This window comes from Ambystoma mexicanum, unplaced genomic scaffold (assembly GCF_040938575.1).
Source record: "Ambystoma mexicanum isolate Mex_15411 unplaced genomic scaffold, UKY_AmexF1_1 Mex_scaf1, whole genome shotgun sequence".
NCBI classification, from domain to species: Eukaryota; Metazoa; Chordata; class Amphibia; order Caudata; family Ambystomatidae; genus Ambystoma; species Ambystoma mexicanum.
The window spans coordinates 4,219,280-4,246,482 of NW_027182324.1; the positions used below are offsets into that span (position 1 = coordinate 4,219,280).

General features: G+C 41.0%; 5 non-coding genes across 5 annotated transcripts; all 5 read left to right on the forward strand.

Moving 5' to 3' along the window:
- The first annotated feature begins 1,619 nt into the window (after nucleotides 1-1,619).
- Nucleotides 1,620-1,693, forward strand: TRNAT-AGU (transfer RNA threonine (anticodon AGU)). Its single transcript has one exon. It is a non-coding gene; the product is annotated as a tRNA-Thr (tRNA).
- Nucleotides 1,694-3,297: 1,604 nt separating this feature from the next.
- Nucleotides 3,298-3,371, forward strand: TRNAT-AGU (transfer RNA threonine (anticodon AGU)). Its single transcript has one exon. It is a non-coding gene; the product is annotated as a tRNA-Thr (tRNA).
- A 3,289-nt stretch (nucleotides 3,372-6,660) lies between these two features.
- TRNAT-AGU (transfer RNA threonine (anticodon AGU)) lies at nucleotides 6,661-6,734 on the forward strand. Its single transcript has one exon. It is a non-coding gene; the product is annotated as a tRNA-Thr (tRNA).
- Nucleotides 6,735-13,377: 6,643 nt separating this feature from the next.
- Nucleotides 13,378-13,451, forward strand: TRNAT-AGU (transfer RNA threonine (anticodon AGU)). The gene has a single exon. It is a non-coding gene; the product is annotated as a tRNA-Thr (tRNA).
- A 5,807-nt stretch (nucleotides 13,452-19,258) lies between these two features.
- TRNAT-AGU (transfer RNA threonine (anticodon AGU)) lies at nucleotides 19,259-19,332 on the forward strand. Its single transcript has one exon. It is a non-coding gene; the product is annotated as a tRNA-Thr (tRNA).
- The last annotated feature ends 7,871 nt before the right edge of the window (nucleotides 19,333-27,203 follow it).

Sequence of the window (27,203 nt, forward strand, 5' to 3'; positions counted from 1 at the left end):
CAGCAGCGCCTGTCTGCTTTTTTTCGACCAATCTGTCTCCCCAATATTAAAACTTTGTACAAAGATTGCTATTTCATGCTATTTAGAAGCACAGTCAGGCTTGGATATGTTGGCAAAGCATCCAAGAACTCTGGACTCCACTACCTTAGAGTCATATTGCCCAAGGTTGCGATGCCATCAGAAATAGCACATATTAGAATGAGCAATTCATATTTCCTGCTTAATTTTTTGTAAAAGAAGCAAAGGTACACCTGAACAGGGACTTGAACCCTGGACCCTCAGATTAAAAGTCTGATGCTCTACCGACTGAGCTATCCAGGCACAGGGATCACTGCCCATTTGAAACTTGATTTTCACTCTACAGCACCTCCATACATGGCTACCTCACTGGTCAATAAAGGAAATGAATTACTAGTGCATTACACACATTTTGACACTGGAGACATAACTTTTTTCAGTCATTCCGTATCCAGATATAGAGATTTGCAGCATCTAGGACTTTAATGTTCACCCACTTACGGATTTGAATGTTTTGCCACATTCATGAGTGCAAACTTGCTCCCCAGTAAAGACGAACATGTGCTCCTCAATGCACACACTGGGCAATGCAGTCCACTCTAAATCGACGATTAATGACATGCTCGTTTTGTGCAATGGAGTTTCAGTCAATTGGAAAACATTTTGAAAAGTTATATTGCAACAGAAGCCCAGCCTTAAAAAAGTGGATTTCACTTCTGATTGATTACATGAGGAAGGAAAGGAGACCAGATGCAAAAAAGGGGCTGTGGCTTAGTTGGTTAAAGCGCCTGTCTAGTAAACAGGAGATCCTGAGTTCGAATCTCAGCAGCGCCTGTCTGCTTTTTTTTCGACCAATCTGTCTCCCCAATATTAAAACTTTGTACAAAGATTGCTATTTCATGCTATTTAGAAGCACAGTCAGGCTTGAAATGTTGGCAAAGCATCCAAGAACTCTGGACTCCACTACCTTAGAGTCATATTGCCCAAGGTTGCGATGCCATCAGAAACAGCACATATTAGAATGAGCAATTCATATTTCCTGCTTAATTTTTTGTAAAAGAAGCAAAGGTACGCCTGAACAGGGACTTGAACCCTGTACCCTCAGATTAAAAGTCTGATGCTCTACCCACTGAGCTATCCAGGCACAGGGATCACTGCCCATTTGAAACTTGATTTTCACTCTACAGCACCTCCATACATGGCTACCTCACTGGTCAATAAAGGAAATGAATTACTAGTGCATTACACACATTTCGACACTGGAGACATAACTTTTTTCAGTCATTCCGTATCCAGATATAGAGATTTGCAGCATCTAGGACTTTAATGTTCACCCACTTACGGATTTGAATGTTTTGCCACATTCATGAGTGCAAACTTGCTCCCCAGTAAAGACGAACATGTGCTCCTCAATGCACACACTGGGCAATGCAGTCCACTCTAAATCGACGATTAATGACATGCTTGTTTTGTGCAATGGAGTTTCAGTCAATTGGAAAACATTTTGAAAAGTTATATTGCAACAGAAGCCCAGCCTTAAAAAAGTGGATTTCACTTCTAAATGATTACATGAGGAAGGAAAGGAGACCAGATGCAAAAAAGGTGCTGTGGCTTAGTTGGTTAAAGCGCCTGTCTAGTAAACAGGAGATCCTGAGTTCGAATCTCAGCAGCGCCTGTCTGCTTTTTTTCGACCAATCTGTCTCCCCAATATTAAAACTTTGTACAAAGATTGCTATTTCATGCTATTTAGAAGCACAGTCAGGCTTGATATGTTGGCAAAGCATCCAAGAACTCTGGACTCCACTACCTTAGAGTCATATTGCCCAAGGTTGCGATGCCATCAGAAATAGCACATATTAGAATGAGCAATTCATATTTCCTGCTTAATTTTTTGTAAAAGAAGCAAAGGTACGCCTGAACAGGGACTTGAACCCTGGACCCTCAGATTAAAAGTCTGATGCTCTACCGACTGAGCTATCCAGGCACATGGATCACTGCCATTTGAAACTTGATTTTCACTCTACAGCACCTCCATACATGGCTACCTCACTGGTCAATAAAGGAAATGAATTACTAGTGCATTACACACATTTTGACACTGGAGACATAACTTTTTTCAGTCATTCCGTATCCAGATATAGAGATTTGCAGCATCTAGGACTTTAATGTTCACCCACTTACGGATTTGAATGTTTTGCCACATTCATGAGTGCAAACTTGCTCCCCAGTAAATACGAACATGTGCTCCTCAATGCACACACTGGGCAATGCAGTCCACTCTAAATCGACGATTAATGACATGCTCGTTTTGTGCAATGGAGTTTCAGTCAATTGGAAAACATTTTGAAAAGTTATATTGCAACAGAAGCCCAGCCTTAAAAAAGTGGATTTCACTTCTAAATGATTACATGAGGAAGGAAAGGAGACCAGATGCAAAAAAGGTGCTGTGGCTTAGTTGGTTAAAGCGCCTGTCTAGTAAACAGGAGATCCTGAGTTAGAATCTCAGCAGCGCCTGTCTGCTTTTTTTCGACCAATCTGTCTCCCCAATATTAAAACTTTGTACAAAGATTGCTATTTCATGCTATTTAGAAGCACAGTCAGGCTTGATATGTTGGCAAAGCATCCAAGAACTCTGGACTCCACTACCTTAGAGTCATATTGCCCAAGGTTGCGATGCCATCAGAAATAGCACATATTAGAATGAGCAATTCATATTTCCTGCTTAATTTTTTGTAAAAGAAGCAAAGGTACGCCTGAACAGGGACTTGAACCCTGGACCCTCAGATTAAAAGTCTGATGCTCTACCGACTGAGCTATCCATGCACATGGACCACTGCCATTTGAAACTTGATTTTCACTCTACAGCACCTCCATACATGGCTACCTCACTGGTCAATAATGGAAATGAATTACTAGTGCATTACACACATTTTGACACTGGAGACATAACTTTTTTCAGTCATTCCGTATCCAGATATAGAGATTTGCAGCATCTAGGACTTTAATGTTCACCCACTTACGGATTTGAATGTTTTGCCACATTCATGAGTGCAAACTTGCTCCCCAGTAAATACGAACATGCGCTCCTCAATGCACACACTGGGCAATGCAGTCCACTCTAAATCGACGATTAATGACATGCTCGTTTTGTGCAATGGAGTTTCAGTCAATTGGAAAACATTTTGAAAAGTTATATTGCAACAGAAGCCCAGCCTTAAAAAAGTGGATTTCACTTCTAAATGATTACATGAGGAAGGAAAGGAGACCAGATGCAAAAAAGGTGCTGTGGCTTAGTTGGTTAAAGCGCCTGTCTAGTAAACAGGAGATCCTGAGTTCGAATCTCAGCAGCGCCTGTCTGCTTTTTTTTCGACCAATCTGTCTCCCCAATATTAAAACTTTGTACAAAGATTGCTATTTCATGCTATTTAGAAGCACAGTCAGGCTTGAAATGTTGGCAAAGCATCCAAGAACTCTGGACTCCACTACCTTAGAGTCATATTGCCCAAGGTTGCGATGCCATCAGAAACAGCACATATTAGAATGAGCAATTCATATTTCCTGCTTAATTTTTTGTAAAAGAAGCAAAGGTACGCCTGAACAGGGACTTGAACCCTGGACCCTCAGATTAAAAGTCTGATGCTCTACCGACTGAGCTATCCAGGCACAGGGATCACTGCCCATTTGAAACTTGATTTTCACTCTACAGCACCTCCATACATGGCTACCTCACTGGTCAATAAAGGAAATGAATTACTAGTGCATTACACACATTTCGACACTGGAGACATAACTTTTTTCAGTCATTCCGTATCCAGATATAGAGATTTGCAGCATCTAGGACTTTAATGTTCACCCACTTACGGATTTGAATGTTTTGCCACATTCATGAGTGCAAACTTGCTCCCCAGTAAAGACGAACATGTGCTCCTCAATGCACACACTGGGCAATGCAGTCCACTCTAAATCGACGATTAATGACATGCTCGTTTTGTGCAATGGAGTTTCAGTCAATTGGAAAACATTTTGAAAATTTATATTGCAACAGAAGCCCAGCCTTAAAAAAGTGGATTTCACTTCTGATTGATTACATGAGGAAGGAAAGGAGACCAGATGCAAAAAAGGGGCTGTGGCTTAGTTGGTTAAAGCGCCTGTCTAGTAAACAGGAGATCCTGAGTTCGAATCTCAGCAGCGCCTGTCTGCTTTTTTTTCGACCAATCTGTCTCCCCAATATTAAAACTTTGTACAAAGATTGCTATTTCATGCTATTTAGAAGCACAGTCAGGCTTGAAATGTTGGCAAAGCATCCAAGAACTCTGGACTCCACTACCTTAGAGTCATATTGCCCAAGGTTGCGATGCCATCAGAAACAGCACATATTAGAATGAGCAATTCATATTTCCTGCTTAATTTTTTGTAAAAGAAGCAAAGGTACGCCTGAACAGGGACTTGAACCCTGGACCCTCAGATTAAAAGTCTGATGCTCTACCGACTGAGCTATCCAGGCACAGGGATCACTGCCCATTTGAAACTTGATTTTCACTCTACAGCACCTCCATACATGGCTACCTCACTGGTCAATAAAGGAAATGAATTACTAGTGCATTACACACATTTTGACACTGGAGACATAACTTTTTTCAGTCATTCCGTATCCAGATATAGAGATTTGCAGCATCTAGGACTTTAATGTTCACCCACTTACGGATTTGAATGTTTTGCCACATTCATGAGTGCAAACTTGCTCCCCAGTAAATACGAACATGTGCTCCTCAATGCACACACTGGGCAATGCAGTCCACTCTAAATCGACGATTAATGACATGCTCGTTTTGTGCAATGGAGTTTCAGTCAATTGGAAAACATTTTGAAAAGTTATATTGCAACAGAAGCCCAGCCTTAAAAAAGTGGATTTCACTTCTAAATGATTACATGAGGAAGGAAAGGAGACCAGATGCAAAAAAGGTGCTGTGGCTTAGTTGGTTAAAGCGCCTGTCTAGTAAACAGGAGATCCTGAGTTAGAATCTCAGCAGCGCCTGTCTGCTTTTTTCTCGACCAATCTGTCTCCCCAATATTAAAACTTTGTACAAAGATTGCTATTTCATGCTATTTAGAAGCACAGTCAGGCTTGATATGTTGGCAAAGCATCCAAGAACTCTGGACTCCACTACCTTAGAGTCATATTGCCCAAGGTTGCGATGCCATCAGAAATAGCACATATTAGAATGAGCAATTCATATTTCCTGCTTAATTTTTTGTAAAAGAAGCAAAGGTACGCCTGAACAGGGACTTGAACCCTGGACCCTCAGATTAAAAGTCTGATGCTCTACCGACTGAGCTATCCATGCACATGGATCACTGCCATTTGAAACTTGATTTTCACTCTACAGCACCTCCATACATGGCTACCTCACTGGTCAATAAAGGAAATGAATTACTAGTGCATTACACACATTTTGACACTGGAGACATAACTTTTTTCAGTCATTCCGTATCCAGATATAGAGATTTGCAGCATCTAGGACTTTAATGTTCACCCACTTACGGATTTGAATGTTTTGCCACATTCATGAGTGCAAACTTGCTCCCCAGTAAATACGAACATGTGCTCCTCAATGCACACACTGGGCAATGCAGTCCACTCTAAATCGACGATTAATGACATGCTCGTTTTGTGCAATGGAGTTTCAGTCAATTGGAAAACATTTTGAAAAGTTATATTGCAACAGAAGCCCAGCCTTAAAAAAGTGGATTTCACTTCTAAATGATTACACGAGGAAGGAAAGGAGACCAGATGCAAAAAAGGTGCTGTGGCTTAGTTGGTTAAAGCGCCTGTCTAGTAAACAGGAGATCCTGAGTTAGAATCTCAGCAGCGCCTGTCTGCTTTTTTTCGACCAATCTGTCTCCCCAATATTAAAACTTTGTACAAAGATTGCTATTTCATGCTATTTAGAAGCACAGTCAGGCTTGGATATGTTGGCAAAGCATCCAAGAACTCTGGACTCCACTACCTTAGAGTCATATTGCCCAAGGTTGCGATGCCATCAGAAATAGCACATATTAGAATGAGCAATTCATATTTCCTGCTTAATTTTTTGTAAAAGAAGCAAAGGTACGCCTGAACAGGGACTTGAACCCTGGACCCTCAGATTAAAAGTCTGATGCTCTACCGACTGAGCTATCCAGGCACAGGGATCACTGCCCATTTGAAACTTGATTTTCACTCTACAGCACCTCCATACATGGCTACCTCACTGGTCAATAAAGGAAATGAATTACTAGTGCATTACACACATTTTGACACTGGAGACATAACTTTTTTCAGTCATTCCGTATCCAGATATAGAGATTTGCAGCATCTAGGACTTTAATGTTCACCCACTTACGGATTTGAATGTTTTGCCACATTCATGAGTGCAAACTTGCTCCCCAGTAAAGACGAACATGTGCTCCTCAATGCACACACTGGGCAATGCAGTCCACTCTAAATCGACGATTAATGACATGCTCGTTTTGTGCAATGGAGTTTCAGTCAATTGGAAAACATTTTGAAAAGTTATATTGCAACAGAAGCCCAGCCTTAAAAAAGTGGATTTCACTTCTAAATGATTACATGAGGAAGGAAAGGAGACCAGATGCAAAAAAGGTGCTGTGGCTTAGTTGGTTAAAGCGCCTGTCTAGTAAACAGGAGATCCTGAGTTCGAATCTCAGCAGCGCCTGTCTGCTTTTTTTCGACCAATCTGTCTCCCCAATATTAAAACTTTGTACAAAGATTGCTATTTCATGCTATTTAGAAGCACAGTCAGGCTTGATATGTTGGCAAAGCATCCAAGAACTCTGGACTCCACTACCTTAGAGTCATATTGCCCAAGGTTGCGATGCCATCAGAAATAGCACATATTAGAATGAGCAATTCATATTTCCTGCTTAATTTTTTGTAAAAGAAGCAAAGGTACGCCTGAACAGGAACTTGAACCCTGGACCCTCAGATTAAAAGTCTGATGCTCTACCGACTGAGCTATCCATGCACATGGATCACTGCCATTTGAAACTTGATTTTCACTCTACAGCACCTCCATACATGGCTACCTCAATGGTCAATAAAGGAAATGAATTACTAGTGCATTACACACATTTTGACACTGGAGACATAACTTTTTTCAGTCATTCCGTATCCAGATATAGAGATTTGCAGCATCTAGGACTTTAATGTTCACCCACTTACGGATTTGAATGTTTTGCCACATTCATGAGTGCAAACTTGCTCCCCAGTAAATACGAACATGTGCTCCTCAATGCACACACTGGGCAATGCAGTCCACTCTAAATCGACGATTAATGACATGCTCGTTTTGTGCAATGGAGTTTCAGTCAATTGGAAAACATTTTGAAAAGTTATATTGCAACAGAAGCCCAGCCTTAAAAAAGTGGATTTCACTTCTAAATGATTACACGAGGAAGGAAAGGAGACCAGATGCAAAAAAGGTGCTGTGGCTTAGTTGGTTAAAGCGCCTGTCTAGTAAACAGGAGATCCTGAGTTAGAATCTCAGCAGCGCATGTCTGCTTTTTTTCGACCAATCTGTCTCCCCAATATTAAAACTTTGTACAAAGATTGCTATTTCATGCTATTTAGAAGCACAGTCAGGCTTGATATGTTGGCAAAGCATCCAAGAACTCTGGACTCCACTACCTTAGAGTCATATTGCCCAAGGTTGCGATGCCATCAGAAATAGCACATATTAGAATGAGCAATTCATATTTCCTGCTTAATTTTTTGTAAAAGAAGCAAAGGTACGCCTGAACAGGGACTTGAACCCTGGACCCTCAGATTAAAAGTCTGATGCTCTACCGACTGAGCTATCCATGCACATGGACCACTGCCATTTGAAACTTGATTTTCACTCTACAGCACCTCCATACATGGCTACCTCACTGGTCAATAAAGGAAATGAATTACTAGTGCATTACACACATTTTGACACTGGAGACATAACTTTTTTCAGTCATTCCGTATCCAGATATAGAGATTTGCAGCATCTAGGACTTTAATGTTCACCCACTTACGGATTTGAATGTTTTGCCACATTCATGAGTGCAAACTTGCTCCCCAGTAAATACGAACATGCGCTCCTCAATGCACACACTGGGCAATGCAGTCCACTCTAAATCGACGATTAATGACATGCTCGTTTTGTGCAATGGAGTTTCAGTCAATTGGAAAACATTTTGAAAAGTTATATTGCAACAGAAGCCCAGCCTTAAAAAAGTGGATTTCACTTCTAAATGATTACACGAGGAAGGAAAGGAGACCAGATGCAAAAAAGGTGCTGTGGCTTAGTTGGTTAAAGCGCCTGTCTAGTAAACAGGAGATCCTGAGTTAGAATCTCAGCAGCGCATGTCTGCTTTTTTTCGACCAATCTGTCTCCCCAATATTAAAACTTTGTACAAAGATTGCTATTTCATGCTATTTAGAAGCACAGTCAGGCTTGATATGTTGGCAAAGCATCCAAGAACTCTGGACTCCACTACCTTAGAGTCATATTGCCCAAGGTTGCGATGCCATCAGAAATAGCACATATTAGAATGAGCAATTCATATTTCCTGCTTAATTTTTTGTAAAAGAAGCAAAGGTACGCCTGAACAGGGACTTGAACCCTGGACCCTCAGATTAAAAGTCTGATGCTCTACCGACTGAGCTATCCAGTCACAGGGATCACTGCCCATTTGAAACTTGATTTTCACTCTACAGCACCTCCATACATGGCTACCTCACTGGTCAATAAAGGAAATGAATTACTAGTGCATTACACACATTTTGACACTGGAGACATAACTTTTTTCAGTCATTCCGTATCCAGATATAGAGATTTGCAGCATCTAGGACTTTAATGTTCACCCACTTACGGATTTGAATGTTTTGCCACATTCATGAGTGCAAACTTGCTCCCCAGTAAAGACGAACATGTGCTCCTCAATGCACACACTGGGCAATGCAGTCCACTCTAAATCGACGATTAATGACATGCTCGTTTTGTGCAATGGAGTTTCAGTCAATTGGAAAACATTTTGAAAAGTTATATTGCAACAGAAGCCCAGCCTTAAAAAAGTGGATTTCACTTCTGATTGATTACATGAGGAAGGAAAGGAGACCAGATGCAAAAAAGGGGCTGTGGCTTAGTTGGTTAAAGCGCCTGTCTAGTAAACAGGAGATCCTGAGTTCGAATCTCAGCAGCGCCTGTCTGCTTTTTTTTCGACCAATCTGTCTCCCCAATATTAAAACTTTGTACAAAGATTGCTATTTCATGCTATTTAGAAGCACAGTCAGGCTTGAAATGTTGGCAAAGCATCCAAGAACTCTGGACTCCACTACCTTAGAGTCATATTGCCCAAGGTTGCGATGCCATCAGAAACAGCACATATTAGAATGAGCAATTCATATTTCCTGCTTAATTTTTTGTAAAAGAAGCAAAGGTACGCCTGAACAGGGACTTGAACCCTGGACCCTCAGATTAAAAGTCTGATGCTCTACCGACTGAGCTATCCAGGCACAGGGATCACTGCCCATTTGAAACTTGATTTTCACTCTACAGCACCTCCATACATGGCTACCTCACTGGTCAATAAAGGAAATGAATTACTAGTGCATTACACACATTTCGACACTGGAGACATAACTTTTTTCAGTCATTCCGTATCCAGATATAGAGATTTGCAGCATCTAGGACTTTAATGTTCACCCACTTACGGATTTGAATGTTTTGCCACATTCATGAGTGCAAACTTGCTCCCCAGTAAATACGAACATGTGCTCCTCAATGCACACACTGGGCAATGCAGTCCACTCTAAATCGACGATTAATGACATGCTCGTTTTGTGCAATGGAGTTTCAGTCAATTGGAAAACATTTTGAAAAGTTATATTGCAACAGAAGCCCAGCCTTAAAAAAGTGGATTTCACTTCTAAATGATTACATGAGGAAGGAAAGGAGACCAGATGCAAAAAAGGTGCTGTGGCTTAGTTGGTTAAAGCGCCTGTCTAGTAAACAGGAGATCCTGAGTTAGAATCTCAGCAGCGCCTGTCTGCTTTTTTTCGACCAATCTGTCTCCCCAATATTAAAACTTTGTACAAAGATTGCTATTTCATGCTATTTAGAAGCACAGTCAGGCTTGATATGTTGGCAAAGCATCCAAGAACTCTGGACTCCACTACCTTAGAGTCATATTGCCCAAGGTTGCGATGCCATCAGAAATAGCACATATTAGAATGAGCAATTCATATTTCCTGCTTAATTTTTTGTAAAAGAAGCAAAGGTACGCCTGAACAGGGACTTGAACCCTGGACCCTCAGATTAAAAGTCTGATGCTCTACCGACTGAGCTATCCATGCACATGAATCACTGCCATTTGAAACTTGATTTTCACTCTACAGCACCTCCATACATGGCTACCTCACTGGTCAATAAAGGAAATGAATTACTAGTGCATTACACACATTTTGACACTTGAGACATAACTTTTTTCAGTCATTCCGTATCCAGATATAGAGATTTGCAGCATCTAGGACTTTAATGTTCACCCACTTACGGATTTGAATGTTTTGCCACATTCATGAGTGCAAACTTGCTCCCCAGTAAAGACGAACATGTGCTCCTCAATGCACACACTGGGCAATGCAGTGCACTCTAAATCGACGATTAATGACATGCTCGTTTTGTGCAATGTAGTTTCAGTCAATTGGAAAACATTTTGAAAATTTATATTGCAACAGAAGCCCAGCCTTAAAAAAGTGGATTTCACTTCTGATTGATTACATGAGGAAGGAAAGGAGACCAGATGCAAAAAAGGGGCTGTGGCTTAGTTGGTTAAAGCGCCTGTCTAGTAAACAGGAGATCCTGAGTTCGAATCTCAGCAGCGCCTGTCTGCTTTTTTTTCGACCAATCTGTCTCCCCAATATTAAAACTTTGTACAAAGATTGCTATTTCATGCTATTTAGAAGCACAGTCAGGCTTGAAATGTTGGCAAAGCATCCAAGAACTCTGGACTCCACTACCTTAGAGTCATATTGCCCAAGGTTGCGATGCCATCAGAAACAGCACATATTAGAATGAGCAATTCATATTTCCTGCTTAATTTTTTGTAAAAGAAGCAAAGGTACGCCTGAACAGGGACTTGAACCCTGGACCCTCAGATTAAAAGTCTGATGCTCTACCGACTGAGCTATCCAGGCACAGGGATCACTGCCCATTTGAAACTTGATTTTCACTCTACAGCACCTCCATACATGGCTACCTCACTGGTCAATAAAGGAAATGAATTACTAGTGCATTACACACATTTTGACACTGGAGACATAACTTTTTTCAGTCATTCCGTATCCAGATATAGAGATTTGCAGCATCTAGGACTTTAATGTTCACCCACTTACGGATTTGAATGTTTTGCCACATTCATGAGTGCAAACTTGCTCCCCAGTAAATACGAACATGTGCTCCTCAATGCACACACTGGGCAATGCAGTCCACTCTAAATCGACGATTAATGACATGCTCGTTTTGTGCAATGGAGTTTCAGTCAATTGGAAAACATTTTGAAAAGTTATATTGCAACAGAAGCCCAGCCTTAAAAAAGTGGATTTCACTTCTAAATGATTACATGAGGAAGGAAAGGAGACCAGATGCAAAAAAGGTGCTGTGGCTTAGTTGGTTAAAGCGCCTGTCTAGTAAACAGGAGATCCTGAGTTAGAATCTCAGCAGCGCCTGTCTGCTTTTTTTCGACCAATCTGTCTCCCCAATATTAAAACTTTGTACAAAGATTGCTGTTTCATGCTATTTAGAAGCACAGTCAGGCTTGATATGTTGGCAAAGCATCCAAGAACTCTGGACTCCACTACCTTAGAGTCATATTGCCCAAGGTTGCGATGCCATCAGAAATAGCACATATTAGAATGAGCAATTCATATTTCCTGCTTAATTTTTTGTAAAAGAAGCAAAGGTACGCCTGAACAGGGACTTGAACCCTGGACCCTCAGATTAAAAGTCTGATGCTCTACCGACTGAGCTATCCATGCACATGGATCACTGCCATTTGAAACTTGATTTTCACTCTACAGCACCTCCATACATGGCTACCTCACTGGTCAATAAAGGAAATGAATTACTAGTGCATTACACACATTTTGACACTGGAGACATAACTTTTTTCAGTCATTCCGTATCCAGATATAGAGATTTGCAGCATCTAGGACTTTAATGTTCACCCACTTACGGATTTGAATGTTTTGCCACATTCATGAGTGCAAACTTGCTCCCCAGTAAATACGAACATGTGCTCCTCAATGCACACACTGGGCAATGCAGTCCACTCTAAATCGACGATTAATGACATGCTCGTTTTGTGCAATGGAGTTTCAGTCAATTGGAAAACATTTTGAAAAGTTATATTGCAACAGAAGCCCAGCCTTAAAAAAGTGGATTTCACTTCTAAATGATTACACGAGGAAGGAAAGGAGACCAGATGCAAAAAAGGTGCTGTGGCTTAGTTGGTTAAAGCGCCTGTCTAGTAAACAGGAGATCCTGAGTTAGAATCTCAGCAGCGCCTGTCTGCTTTTTTTCGACCAATCTGTCTCCCCAATATTAAAACTTTGTACAAAGATTGCTATTTCATGCTATTTAGAAGCACAGTCAGGCTTGATATGTTGGCAAAGCATCCAAGAACTCTGGACTCCACTACCTTAGAGTCATATTGCCCAAGGTTGCGATGCCATCAGAAATAGCACATATTAGAATGAGCAATTCATATTTCCTGCTTAATTTTTTGTAAAAGAAGCAAAGGTACGCCTGAACAGGGACTTGAACCCTGGACCCTCAGATTAAAAGTCTGATGCTCTACCGACTGAGCTATCCATGCACATGGATCACTGCCATTTGAAACTTGATTTTCACTCTACAGCACCTCCATACATGGCTACCTCACTGGTCAATAAAGGAAATGAATTACTAGTGCATTACACACATTTTGACACTGGAGACATAACTTTTTTCAGTCATTCCGTATCCAGATATAGAGATTTGCAGCATCTAGGACTTTAATGTTCACCCACTTACGGATTTGAATGTTTTGCCACATTCATGAGTGCAAACTTGCTCCCCAGTAAAGACGAACATGTGCTCCTCAATGCACACACTGGGCAATGCAGTCCACTCTAAATCGACGATTAATGACATGCTTGTTTTGTGCAATGGAGTTTCAGTCAATTGGAAAACATTTTGAAAAGTTATATTGCAACAGAAGCCCAGCCTTAAAAAAGTGGATTTCACTTCTAAATGATTACATGAGGAAGGAAAGGAGACCAGATGCAAAAAAGGTGCTGTGGCTTAGTTGGTTAAAGCGCCTGTCTAGTAAACAGGAGATCCTGAGTTCGAATCTCAGCAGCGCCTGTCTGCTTTTTTTCGACCAATCTGTCTCCCCAATATTAAAACTTTGTACAAAGATTGCTATTTCATGCTATTTAGAAGCACAGTCAGGCTTCATATGTTGGCAAAGCATCCAAGAACTCTGGACTCCACTACCTTAGAGTCATATTGCCCAAGGTTGCGATGCCATCAGAAATAGCACATATTAGAATGAGCAATTCATATTTCCTGCTTAATTTTTTGTAAAAGAAGCAAAGGTACGCCTGAACAGGGACTTGAACCCTGGACCCTCAGATTAAAAGTCTGATGCTCTACCGACTGAGCTATCCAGGCACATGGATCACTGCCATTTGAAACTTGATTTTCACTCTACAGCACCTCCATACATGGCTACCTCACTGGTCAATAAAGGAAATGAATTACTAGTGCATTACACACATTTTGACACTGGAGACATAACTTTTTTCAGTCATTCCGTATCCAGATATAGAGATTTGCAGCATCTAGGACTTTAATGTTCACCCACTTACGGATTTGAATGTTTTGCCACATTCATGAGTGCAAACTTGCTCCCCAGTAAATACGAACATGTGCTCCTCAATGCACACACTGGGCAATGCAGTCCACTCTAAATCGACGATTAATGACATGCTCGTTTTGTGCAATGGAGTTTCAGTCAATTGGAAAACATTTTGAAAAGTTATATTGCAACAGAAGCCCAGCCTTAAAAAAGTGGATTTCACTTCTAAATGATTACACGAGGAAGGAAAGGAGACCAGATGCAAAAAAGGTGCTGTGGCTTAGTTGGTTAAAGCGCCTGTATAGTAAACAGGAGATCCTGAGTTAGAATCTCAGCAGCGCATGTCTGCTTTTTTTCGACCAATCTGTCTCCCCAATATTAAAACTTTGTACAAAGATTGCTATTTCATGCTATTTAGAAGCACAGTCAGGCTTGATATGTTGGCAAAGCATCCAAGAACTCTGGACTCCACTACCTTAGAGTCATATTGCCCAAGGTTGCGATGCCATCAGAAATAGCACATATTAGAATGAGCAATTCATATTTCCTGCTTAATTTTTTGTAAAAGAAGCAAAGGTACGCCTGAACAGGGACTTGAACCCTGGACCCTCAGATTAAAAGTCTGATGCTCTACCGACTGAGCTATCCAGTCACAGGGATCACTGCCCATTTGAAACTTGATTTTCACTCTACAGCACCTCCATACATGGCTACCTCACTGGTCAATAAAGGAAATGAATTACTAGTGCATTACACACATTTTGACACTGGAGACATAACTTTTTTCAGTCATTCCGTATCCAGATATAGAGATTTGCAGCATCTAGGACTTTAATGTTCACCCACTTACGGATTTGAATGTTTTGCCACATTCATGAGTGCAAACTTGCTCCCCAGTAAAGACGAACATGTGCTCCTCAATGCACACACTGGGCAATGCAGTCCACTCTAAATCGACGATTAATGACATGCTCGTTTTGTGCAATGGAGTTTCAGTCAATTGGAAAACATTTTGAAAAGTTATATTGCAACAGAAGCCCAGCCTTAAAAAAGTGGATTTCACTTCTGATTGATTACATGAGGAAGGAAAGGAGACCAGATGCAAAAAAGGGGCTGTGGCTTAGTTGGTTAAAGCGCCTGTCTAGTAAACAGGAGATCCTGAGTTCGAATCTCAGCAGTGCCTGTCTGCTTTTTTTTCGACCAATCTGTCTCCCCAATATTAAAACTTTGTACAAAGATTGCTATTTCATGCTATTTAGAAGCACAGTCAGGCTTGAAATGTTGGCAAAGCATCCAAGAACTCTGGACTCCACTACCTTAGAGTCATATTGCCCAAGGTTGCGATGCCATCAGAAACAGCACATATTAGAATGAGCAATTCATATTTCCTGCTTAATTTTTTGTAAAAGAAGCAAAGGTACGCCTGAACAGGGACTTGAACCCTGGACCCTCAGATTAAAAGTCTGATGCTCTACCGACTGAGCTATCCAGGCACAGGGATCACTGCCCATTTGAAACTTGATTTTCACTCTACAGCACCTCCATACATGGCTACCTCACTGGTCAATAAAGGAAATGAATTACTAGTGCATTACACACATTTCGACACTGGAGACATAACTTTTTTCAGTCATTCCGTATCCAGATATAGAGATTTGCAGCATCTAGGACTTTAATGTTCACCCACTTACGGATTTGAATGTTTTGCCACATTCATGAGTGCAAACTTGCTCCCCAGTAAATACGAACATGTGCTCCTCAATGCACACACTGGGCAATGCAGTCCACTCTAAATCGACGATTAATGACATGCTCGTTTTGTGCAATGGAGTTTCAGTCAATTGGAAAACATTTTGAAAAGTTATATTGCAACAGAAGCCCAGCCTTAAAAAAGTGGATTTCACTTCTAAATGATTACATGAGGAAGGAAAGGAGACCAGATGCAAAAAAGGTGCTGTGGCTTAGTTGGTTAAAGCGCCTGTCTAGTAAACAGGAGATCCTGAGTTAGAATCTCAGCAGCGCCTGTCTGCTTTTTTTCGACCAATCTGTCTCCCCAATATTAAAACTTTGTACAAAGATTGCTATTTCATGCTATTTAGAAGCACAGTCAGGCTTGATATGTTGGCAAAGCATCCAAGAACTCTGGACTCCACTACCTTAGAGTCATATTGCCCAAGGTTGCGATGCCATCAGAAATAGCACATATTAGAATGAGCAATTCATATTTCCTGCTTAATTTTTTGTAAAAGAAGCAAAGGTACGCCTGAACAGGGACTTGAACCCTGGACCCTCAGATTAAAAGTCTGATGCTCTACCGACTGAGCTATCCATGCACATGAATCACTGCCATTTGAAACTTGATTTTCACTCTACAGCACCTCCATACATGGCTACCTCACTGGTCAATAAAGGAAATGAATTACTACTGCATTACACACATTTTGACACTGGAGACATAACTTTTTTCAGTCATTCCGTATCCAGATATAGAGATTTGCAGCATCTAGGACTTTAATGTTCACCCACTTACGGATTTGAATGTTTTGCCACATTCATGAGTGCAAACTTGCTCCCCAGTAAAGACGAACATGTGCTCCTCAATGCACACACTGGGCAATGCAGTCCACTCTAAATCGACGATTAATGACATGCTCGTTTTGTGCAATGGAGTTTCAGTCAATTGGAAAACATTTTGAAAATTTATATTGCAACAGAAGCCCAGCCTTAAAAAAGTGGATTTCACTTCTGATTGATTACATGAGGAAGGAAAGGAGACCAGATGCAAAAAAGGGGCTGTGGCTTAGTTGGTTAAAGCGCCTGTCTAGTAAACAGGAGATCCTGAGTTCGAATCTCAGCAGCGCCTGTCTGCTTTTTTTTCGACCAATCTGTCTCCCCAATATTAAAACTTTGTACAAAGATTGCTATTTCATGCTATTTAGAAGCACAGTCAGGCTTGAAATGTTGGCAAAGCATCCAAGAACTCTGGACTCCACTACCTTAGAGTCATATTGCCCAAGGTTGCGATGCCATCAGAAACAGCACATATTAGAATGAGCAATTCATATTTCCTGCTTAATTTTTTGTAAAAGAAGCAAAGGTACGCCTGAACAGGGACTTGAACCCTGGACCCTCAGATTAAAAGTCTGATGCTCTACCGACTGAGCTATCCAGGCACAGGGATCACTGCCCATTTGAAACTTGATTTTCACTCTACAGCACCTCCATACATGGCTACCTCACTGGTCAATAAAGGAAATGAATTACTAGTGCATTACACACATTTTGACACTGGAGACATAACTTTTTTCAGTCATTCCGTATCCAGATATAGAGATTTGCAGCATCTAGGACTTTAATGTTCACCCACTTACGGATTTGAATGTTTTGCCACATTCATGAGTGCAAACTTGCTCCCCAGTAAATACGAACATGTGCTCCTCAATGCACACACTGGGCAATGCAGTCCACTCTAAATCGACGATTAATGACATGCTCGTTTTGTGCAATGGAGTTTCAGTCAATTGGAAAACATTTTGAAAAGTTATATTGCAACAGAAGCCCAGCCTTAAAAAAGTGGATTTCACTTCTAAATGATTACATGAGGAAGGAAAGGAGACCAGATGCAAAAAAGGTGCTGTGGCTTAGTTGGTTAAAGCGCCTGTCTAGTAAACAGGAGATCCTGAGTTAGAATCTCAGCAGCGCCTGTCTGCTTTTTTCTCGACCAATCTGTCTCCCCAATATTAAAACTTTGTACAAAGATTGCTATTTCATGCTATTTAGAAGCACAGTCAGGCTTGATATGTTGGCAAAGCATCCAAGAACTCTGGACTCCACTACCTTAGAGTCATATTGCCCAAGGTTGTGATGCCATCAGAAATAGCACATATTAGAATGAGCAATTCATATTTCCTGCTTAATTTTTTGTAAAAGAAGCAAAGGTACGCCTGAACAGGGACTTGAACCCTGGACCCTCAGATTAAAAGTCTGATGCTCTACCGACTGAGCTATCCATGCACATGGATCACTGCCATTTGAAACTTGATTTTCACTCTACAGCACCTCCATACATGGCTACCTCACTGGTCAATAAAGGAAATGAATTACTAGTGCATTACACACATTTTGACACTGGAGACATAACTTTTTTCAGTCATTCCGTATCCAGATATAGAGATTTGCAGCATCTAGGACTTTAATGTTCACCCACTTACGGATTTGAATGTTTTGCCACATTCATGAGTGCAAACTTGCTCCCCAGTAAATACGAACATGTGCTCCTCAATGCACACACTGGGCAATGCAGTCCACTCTAAATCGACGATTAATGACATGCTCGTTTTGTGCAATGGAGTTTCAGTCAATTGGAAAACATTTTGAAAAGTTATATTGCAACAGAAGCCCAGCCTTAAAAAAGTGGATTTCACTTCTAAATGATTACACGAGGAAGGAAAGGAGACCAGATGCAAAAAAGGTGCTGTGGCTTAGTTGGTTAAAGCGCCTGTCTAGTAAACAGGAGATCCTGAGTTAGAATCTCAGCAGCGCCTGTATGCTTTTTTTCGACCAATCTGTCTCCCCAATATTAAAACTTTGTACAAAGATTGCTATTTCATGCTATTTAGAAGCACAGTCAGGCTTGGATATGTTGGCAAAGCATCCAAGAACTCTGGACTCCACTACCTTAGAGTCATATTGCCCAAGGTTGCGATGCCATCAGAAATAGCACATATTAGAATGAGCAATTCATATTTCCTGCTTAATTTTTTGTAAAAGAAGCAAAGGTACGCCTGAACAGGGACTTGAACCCTGGACCCTCAGATTAAAAGTCTGATGTTCTACCGACTGAGCTATCCAGGCACAGGGATCACTGCCCATTTGAAACTTGATTTTCACTCTACAGCACCTCCATACATGGCTACCTCACTGGTCAATAAAGGAAATGAATTACTAGTGCATTACACACATTTTGACACTGGAGACATAACTTTTTTCAGTCATTCCGTATCCAGATATAGAGATTTGCAGCATCTAGGACTTTAATGTTCACCCACTTACGGATTTGAATGTTTTGCCACATTCATGAGTGCAAACTTGCTCCCCAGTAAAGACGAACATGTGCTCCTCAATGCACACACTGGGCAATGCAGTCCACTCTAAATCGACGATTAATGATATGCTCGTTTTGTGCAATGGAGTTTCAGTCAATTGGAAAACATTTTGAAAAGTTATATTGCAACAGAAGCCCAGCCTTAAAAAAGTGGATTTCACTTCTAAATGATTACATGAGGAAGGAAAGGAGACCAGATGCAAAAAAGGTGCTGTGGCTTAGTTGGTTAAAGCGCCTGTCTAGTAAACAGGAGATCCTGAGTTCGAATCTCAGCAGCGCCTGTCTGCTTTTTTTCGACCAATCTGTCTCCCCAATATTAAAACTTTGTACAAAGATTGCTATTTCATGCTATTTAGAAGCACAGTCAGGCTTGATATGTTGGCAAAGCATCCAAGAACTCTGGACTCCACTACCTTAGAGTCATATTGCCCAAGGTTGCGATGCCATCAGAAATAGCACATATTAGAATGAGCAATTCATATTTCCTGCTTAATTTTTTGTAAAAGAAGCAAAGGTACGCCTGAACAGGAACTTGAACCCTGGACCCTCAGATTAAAAGTCTGATGCTCTACCGACTGAGCTATCCATGCACATGGATCACTGCCATTTGAAACTTGATTTTCACTCTACAGCACCTCCATACATGGCTACCTCAATGGTCAATAAAGGAAATGAATTACTAGTGCATTACACACATTTTGACACTGGAGACATAACTTTTTTCAGTCATTCCGTATCCAGATATAGAGATTTGCAGCATCTAGGACTTTAATGTTCACCCACTTACGGATTTGAATGTTTTGCCACATTCATGAGTGCAAACTTGCTCCCCAGTAAATACGAACATGTGCTCCTCAATGCACACACTGGGCAATGCAGTCCACTCTAAATCGACGATTAATGACATGCTCGTTTTGTGCAATGGAGTTTCAGTCAATTGGAAAACATTTTGAAAAGTTATATTGCAACAGAAGCCCAGCCTTAAAAAAGTGGATTTCACTTCTAAATGATTACACGAGGAAGGAAAGGAGACCAGATGCAAAAAAGGTGCTGTGGCTTAGTTGGTTAAAGCGCCTGTCTAGTAAACAGGAGATCCTGAGTTAGAATCTCAGCAGCGCATGTCTGCTTTTTTTCGACCAATCTGTCTCCCCAATATTAAAACTTTGTACAAAGATTGCTATTTCATGCTATTTAGAAGCACAGTCAGGCTTGATATGTTGGCAAAGCATCCAAGAACTCTGGACTCCACTACCTTAGAGTCATATTGCCCAAGGTTGCGATGCCATCAGAAATAGCACATATTAGAATGAGCAATTCATATTTCCTGCTTAATTTTTTGTAAAAGAAGCAAAGGTACGCCTGAACAGGGACTTGAACCCTGGACCCTCAGATTAAAAGTCTGATGCTCTACCGACTGAGCTATCCATGCACATGGACCACTGCCATTTGAAACTTGATTTTCACTCTACAGCACCTCCATACATGGCTACCTCACTGGTCAATAAAGGAAATGAATTACTAGTGCATTACACACATTTTGACACTGGAGACATAACTTTTTTCAGTCATTCCGTATCCAGATATAGAGATTTGCAGCATCTAGGACTTTAATGTTCACCCACTTACGGATTTGAATGTTTTGCCACATTCATGAGTGCAAACTTGCTCCCCAGTAAATACGAACATGCGCTCCTCAATGCACACACTGGGCAATGCAGTCCACTCTAAATCGACGATTAATGACATGCTCGTTTTGTGCAATGGAGTTTCAGTCAATTGGAAAACATTTTGAAAAGTTATATTGCAACAGAAGCCCAGCCTTAAAAAAGTGGATTTCACTTCTAAATGATTACACGAGGAAGGAAAGGAGACCAGATGCAAAAAAGGTGCTGTGGCTTAGTTGGTTAAAGCGCCTGTCTAGTAAACAGGAGATCCTGAGTTAGAATCTCAGCAGCGCATGTCTGCTTTTTTTCGACCAATCTGTCTCCCCAATATTAAAACTTTGTACAAAGATTGCTATTTCATGCTATTTAGAAGCACAGTCAGGCTTGATATGTTGGCAAAGCATCCAAGAACTCTGGACTCCACTACCTTAGAGTCATATTGCCCAAGGTTGCGATGCCATCAGAAATAGCACATATTAGAATGAGCAATTCATATTTCCTGCTTAATTTTTTGTAAAAGAAGCAAAGGTACGCCTGAACAGGGACTTGAACCCTGGACCCTCAGATTAAAAGTCTGATGCTCTACCGACTGAGCTATCCAGTCACAGGGATCACTGCCCATTTGAAACTTGATTTTCACTCTACAGCACCTCCATACATGGCTACCTCACTGGTCAATAAAGGAAATGAATTACTAGTGCATTACACACATTTTGACACTGGAGACATAACTTTTTTCAGTCATTCCGTATCCAGATATAGAGATTTGCAGCATCTAGGACTTTAATGTTCACCCACTTACGGATTTGAATGTTTTGCCACATTCATGAGTGCAAACTTGCTCCCCAGTAAAGACGAACATGTGCTCCTCAATGCACACACTGGGCAATGCAGTCCACTCTAAATCGACGATTAATGACATGCTCGTTTTGTGCAATGGAGTTTCAGTCAATTGGAAAACATTTTGAAAAGTTATATTGCAACAGAAGCCCAGCCTTAAAAAAGTGGATTTCACTTCTGATTGATTACATGAGGAAGGAAAGGAGACCAGATGCAAAAAAGGGGCTGTGGCTTAGTTGGTTAAAGCGCCTGTCTAGTAAACAGGAGATCCTGAGTTCGAATCTCAGCAGCGCCTGTCTGCTTTTTTTTCGACCAATCTGTCTCCCCAATATTAAAACTTTGTACAAAGATTGCTATTTCATGCTATTTAGAAGCACAGTCAGGCTTGAAATGTTGGCAAAGCATCCAAGAACTCTGGACTCCACTACCTTAGAGTCATATTGCCCAAGGTTGCGATGCCATCAGAAACAGCACATATTAGAATGAGCAATTCATATTTCCTGCTTAATTTTTTGTAAAAGAAGCAAAGGTACGCCTGAACAGGGACTTGAACCCTGGACCCTCAGATTAAAAGTCTGATGCTCTACCGACTGAGCTATCCAGGCACAGGGATCACTGCCCATTTGAAACTTGATTTTCACTCTACAGCACCTCCATACATGGCTACCTCACTGGTCAATAAAGGAAATGAATTACTAGTGCATTACACACATTTCGACACTGGAGACATAACTTTTTTCAGTCATTCCGTATCCAGATATAGAGATTTGCAGCATCTAGGACTTTAATGTTCACCCACTTACGGATTTGAATGTTTTGCCACATTCATGAGTGCAAACTTGCTCCCCAGTAAATACGAACATGTGCTCCTCAATGCACACACTGGGCAATGCAGTCCACTCTAAATCGACGATTAATGACATGCTCGTTTTGTGCAATGGAGTTTCAGTCAATTGGAAAACATTTTGAAAAGTTATATTGCAACAGAAGCCCAGCCTTAAAAAAGTGGATTTCACTTCTAAATGATTACATGAGGAAGGAAAGGAGACCAGATGCAAAAAAGGTGCTGTGGCTTAGTTGGTTAAAGCGCCTGTCTAGTAAACAGGAGATCCTGAGTTAGAATCTCAGCAGCGCCTGTCTGCTTTTTTTCGACCAATCTGTCTCCCCAATATTAAAACTTTGTACAAAGATTGCTATTTCATGCTATTTAGAAGCACAGTCAGGCTTGATATGTTGGCAAAGCATCCAAGAACTCTGGACTCCACTACCTTAGAGTCATATTGCCCAAGGTTGCGATGCCATCAGAAATAGCACATATTAGAATGAGCAATTCATATTTCCTGCTTAATTTTTTGTAAAAGAAGCAAAGGTACGCCTGAACAGGGACTTGAACCCTGGACCCTCAGATTAAAAGTCTGATGCTCTACCGACTGAGCTATCCATGCACATGAATCACTGCCATTTGAAACTTGATTTTCACTCTACAGCACCTCCATACATGGCTACCTAACTGGTCAATAAAGGAAATGAATTACTAGTGCATTACACACATTTTGACACTGGAGACATAACTTTTTTCAGTCATTCCGTATCCAGATATAGAGATTTGCAGCATCTAGGACTTTAATGTTCACCCACTTACGGATTTGAATGTTTTGCCACATTCATGAGTGCAAACTTGCTCCCCAGTAAAGACGAACATGTGCTCCTCAATGCACACACTGGGCAATGCAGTGCACTCTAAATCGACGATTAATGACATGCTCGTTTTGTGCAATGTAGTTTCAGTCAATTGGAAAACATTTTGAAAATTTATATTGCAACAGAAGCCCAGCCTTAAAAAAGTGGATTTCACTTCTGATTGATTACATGAGGAAGGAAAGGAGACCAGATGCAAAAAAGGGGCTGTGGCTTAGTTGGTTAAAGCGCCTGTCTAGTAAACAGGAGATCCTGAGATCGAATCTCAGCAGCGCCTGTCTGCTTTTTTTTCGACCAATCTGTCTCCCCAATATTAAAACTTTGTACAAAGATTGCTATTTCATGCTATTTAGAAGCACAGTCAGGCTTGAAATGTTGGCAAAGCATCCAAGAACTCTGGACTCCACTACCTTAGAGTCATATTGCCCAAGGTTGCGATGCCATCAGAAACAGCACATATTAGAATGAGCAATTCATATTTCCTGCTTAATTTTTTGTAAAAGAAGCAAAGGTACGCCTGAACAGGGACTTGAACCCTGGACCCTCAGATTAAAAGTCTGATGCTCTACCGACTGAGCTATCCAGGCACAGGGATCACTGCCCATTTGAAACTTGATTTTCACTCTACAGCACCTCCATACATGGCTACCTCACTGGTCAATAAAGGAAATGAATTACTAGTGCATTACACACATTTTGACACTGGAGACATAACTTTTTTCAGTCATTCCGTATCCAGATATAGAGATTTGCAGCATCTAGGACTTTAATGTTCACCCACTTACGGATTTGAATGTTTTGCCACATTCATGAGTGCAAACTTGCTCCCCAGTAAATACGAACATGTGCTCCTCAATGCACACACTGGGCAATGCAGTCCACTCTAAATCGACGATTAATGACATGCTCGTTTTGTGCAATGGAGTTTCAGTCAATTGGAAAACATTTTGAAAAGTTATATTGCAACAGAAGCCCAGCCTTAAAAAAGTGGATTTCACTTCTAAATGATTACATGAGGAAGGAAAGGAGACCAGATGCAAAAAAGGTGCTGTGGCTTAGTTGGTTAAAGCGCCTGTCTAGTAAACAGGAGATCCTGAGTTAGAATCTCAGCAGCGCCTGTCTGCTTTTTTTCGACCAATCTGTCTCCCCAATATTAAAACTTTGTACAAAGATTGCTATTTCATGCTATTTAGAAGCACAGTCAGGCTTGATATGTTGGCAAAGCATCCAAGAACTCTGGACTCCACTACCTTAGAGTCATATTGCCCAAGGTTGCGATGCCATCAGAAATAGCACATATTAGAATGAGCAATTCATATTTCCTGCTTAATTTTTTGTAAAAGAAGCAAAGGTACGCCTGAACAGGGACTTGAACCCTGGACCCTCAGATTAAAAGTCTGATGCTCTACCGACTGAGCTATCCATGCACATGGATCACTGCCATTTGAAACTTGATTTTCACTCTACAGCACCTCCATACATGGCTACCTCACTGGTCAATAAAGGAAATGAATTACTAGTGCATTACACACATTTTGACACTGGAGACATAACTTTTTTCAGTCATTCCGTATCCAGATATAGAGATTTGCAGCATCTAGGACTTTAATGTTCACCCACTTACGGATTTGAATGTTTTGCCACATTCATGAGTGCAAACTTGCTCCCCAGTAAATACGAACATGTGCTCCTCAATGCACACACTGGGCAATGCAGTCCACTCTAAATCGACGATTAATGACATGCTCGTTTTGTGCAATGGAGTTTCAGTCAATTGGAAAACATTTTGAAAAGTTATATTGCAACAGAAGCCCAGCCTTAAAAAAGTGGATTTCACTTCTAAATGATTACACGAGGAAGGAAAGGAGACCAGATGCAAAAAAGGTGCTGTGGCTTAGTTGGTTAAAGCGCCTGTCTAGTAAACAGGAGATCCTGAGTTAGAATCTCAGCAGCGCCTGTCTGCTTTTTTTCGACCAATCTGTCTCCCCAATATTAAAACTTTGTACAAAGATTGCTATTTCATGCTATTTAGAAGCACAGTCAGGCTTGGATATGTTGGCAAAGCATCCAAGAACTCTGGACTCCACTACCTTAGAGTCATATTGCCCAAGGTTGCGATGCCATCAGAAATAGCACATATTAGAATGAGCAATTCATATTTCCTGCTTAATTTTTTGTAAAAGAAGCAAAGGTACGCCTGAACAGGGACTTGAACCCTGGACCCTCAGATTAAAAGTCTGATGCTCTACCGACTGAGCTATCCAGGCACATGGATCACTGCCATTTGAAACTTGATTTTCACTCTACAGCACCTCCATACATGGCTACCTCACTGGTCAATAAAGGAAATGAATTACTAGTGCATTACACACATTTTGACACTGGAGACATAACTTTTTTCAGTCATTCCGTATCCAGATATAGAGATTTGCAGCATCTAGGACTTTAATGTTCACCCACTTACGGATTTGAATGTTTTGCCACATTCATGAGTGCAAACTTGCTCCCCAGTAAATACGAACATGTGCTCCTCAATGCACACACTGGGCAATGCAGTCCACTCTAAATCGACGATTAATGACATGCTCGTTTTGTGCAATGGAGTTTCAGTCAATTGGAAAACATTTTGAAAAGTTATATTGCAACAGAAGCCCAGCCTTAAAAAAGTGGATTTCACTTCTAAATGATTACATGAGGAAGGAAAGGAGACCAGATGCAAAAAAGGTGCTGTGGCTTAGTTGGTTAAAGCGCCTGTCTAGTAAACAGGAGATCCTGAGTTAGAATCTCAGCAGCGCCTGTCTGCTTTTTTTCGACCAATCTGTCTCCCCAATATTAAAACTTTGTACAAAGATTGCTATTTCATGCTATTTAGAAGCACAGTCAGGCTTGATATGTTGGCAAAGCATCCAAGAACTCTGGACTCCACTACCTTAGAGTCATATTGCCCAAGGTTGCGATGCCATCAGAAATAGCACATATTAGAATGAGCAATTCATATTTCCTGCTTAATTTTTTGTAAAAGAAGCAAAGGTACGCCTGAACAGGGACTTGAACCCTGGACCCTCAGATTAAAAGTCTGATGCTCTACCGACTGAGCTATCCATGCACATGGATCACTGCCATTTGAAACTTGATTTTCACTCTACAGCACCTCCATACATGGCTACCTCACTGGTCAATAAAGGAAATGAATTACTAGTGCATTACACACATTTTGACACTGGAGACATAACTTTTTTCAGTCATTCCGTATCCAGATATAGAGATTTGCAGCATCTAGGACTTTAATGTTCACCCACTTACGGATTTGAATGTTTTGCCACATTCATGAGTGCAAACTTGCTCCCCAGTAAATACGAACATGTGCTCCTCAATGCACACACTGGGCAATGCAGTCCACTCTAAATCGACGATTAATGACATGCTCGTTTTGTGCAATGGAGTTTCAGTCAATTGGAAAACATTTTGAAAAGTTATATTGCAACAGAAGCCCAGCCTTAAAAAAGTGGATTTCACTTCTAAATGATTACACGAGGAAGGAAAGGAGACCAGATGCAAAAAAGGTGCTGTGGCTTAGTTGGTTAAAGCGCCTGTCTAGTAAACAGGAGATCCTGAGTTAGAATCTCAGCAGCGCCTGTCTGCTTTTTTTCGACCAATCTGTCTCCCCAATATTAAAACTTTGTACAAAGATTGCTATTTCATGCTATTTAGAAGCACAGTCAGGCTTGATATGTTGGCAAAGCATCCAAGAACTCTGGACTCCACTACCTTAGAGTCATATTGCCCAAGGTTGCGATGCCATCAGAAATAGCACATATTAGAATGAGCAATTCATATTTCCTGCTTAATTTTTTGTAAAAGAAGCAAAGGTACGCCTGAACAGGGACTTGAACCCTGGACCCTCAGATTAAAAGTCTGATGCTCTACCGACTGAGCTATCCATGCACATG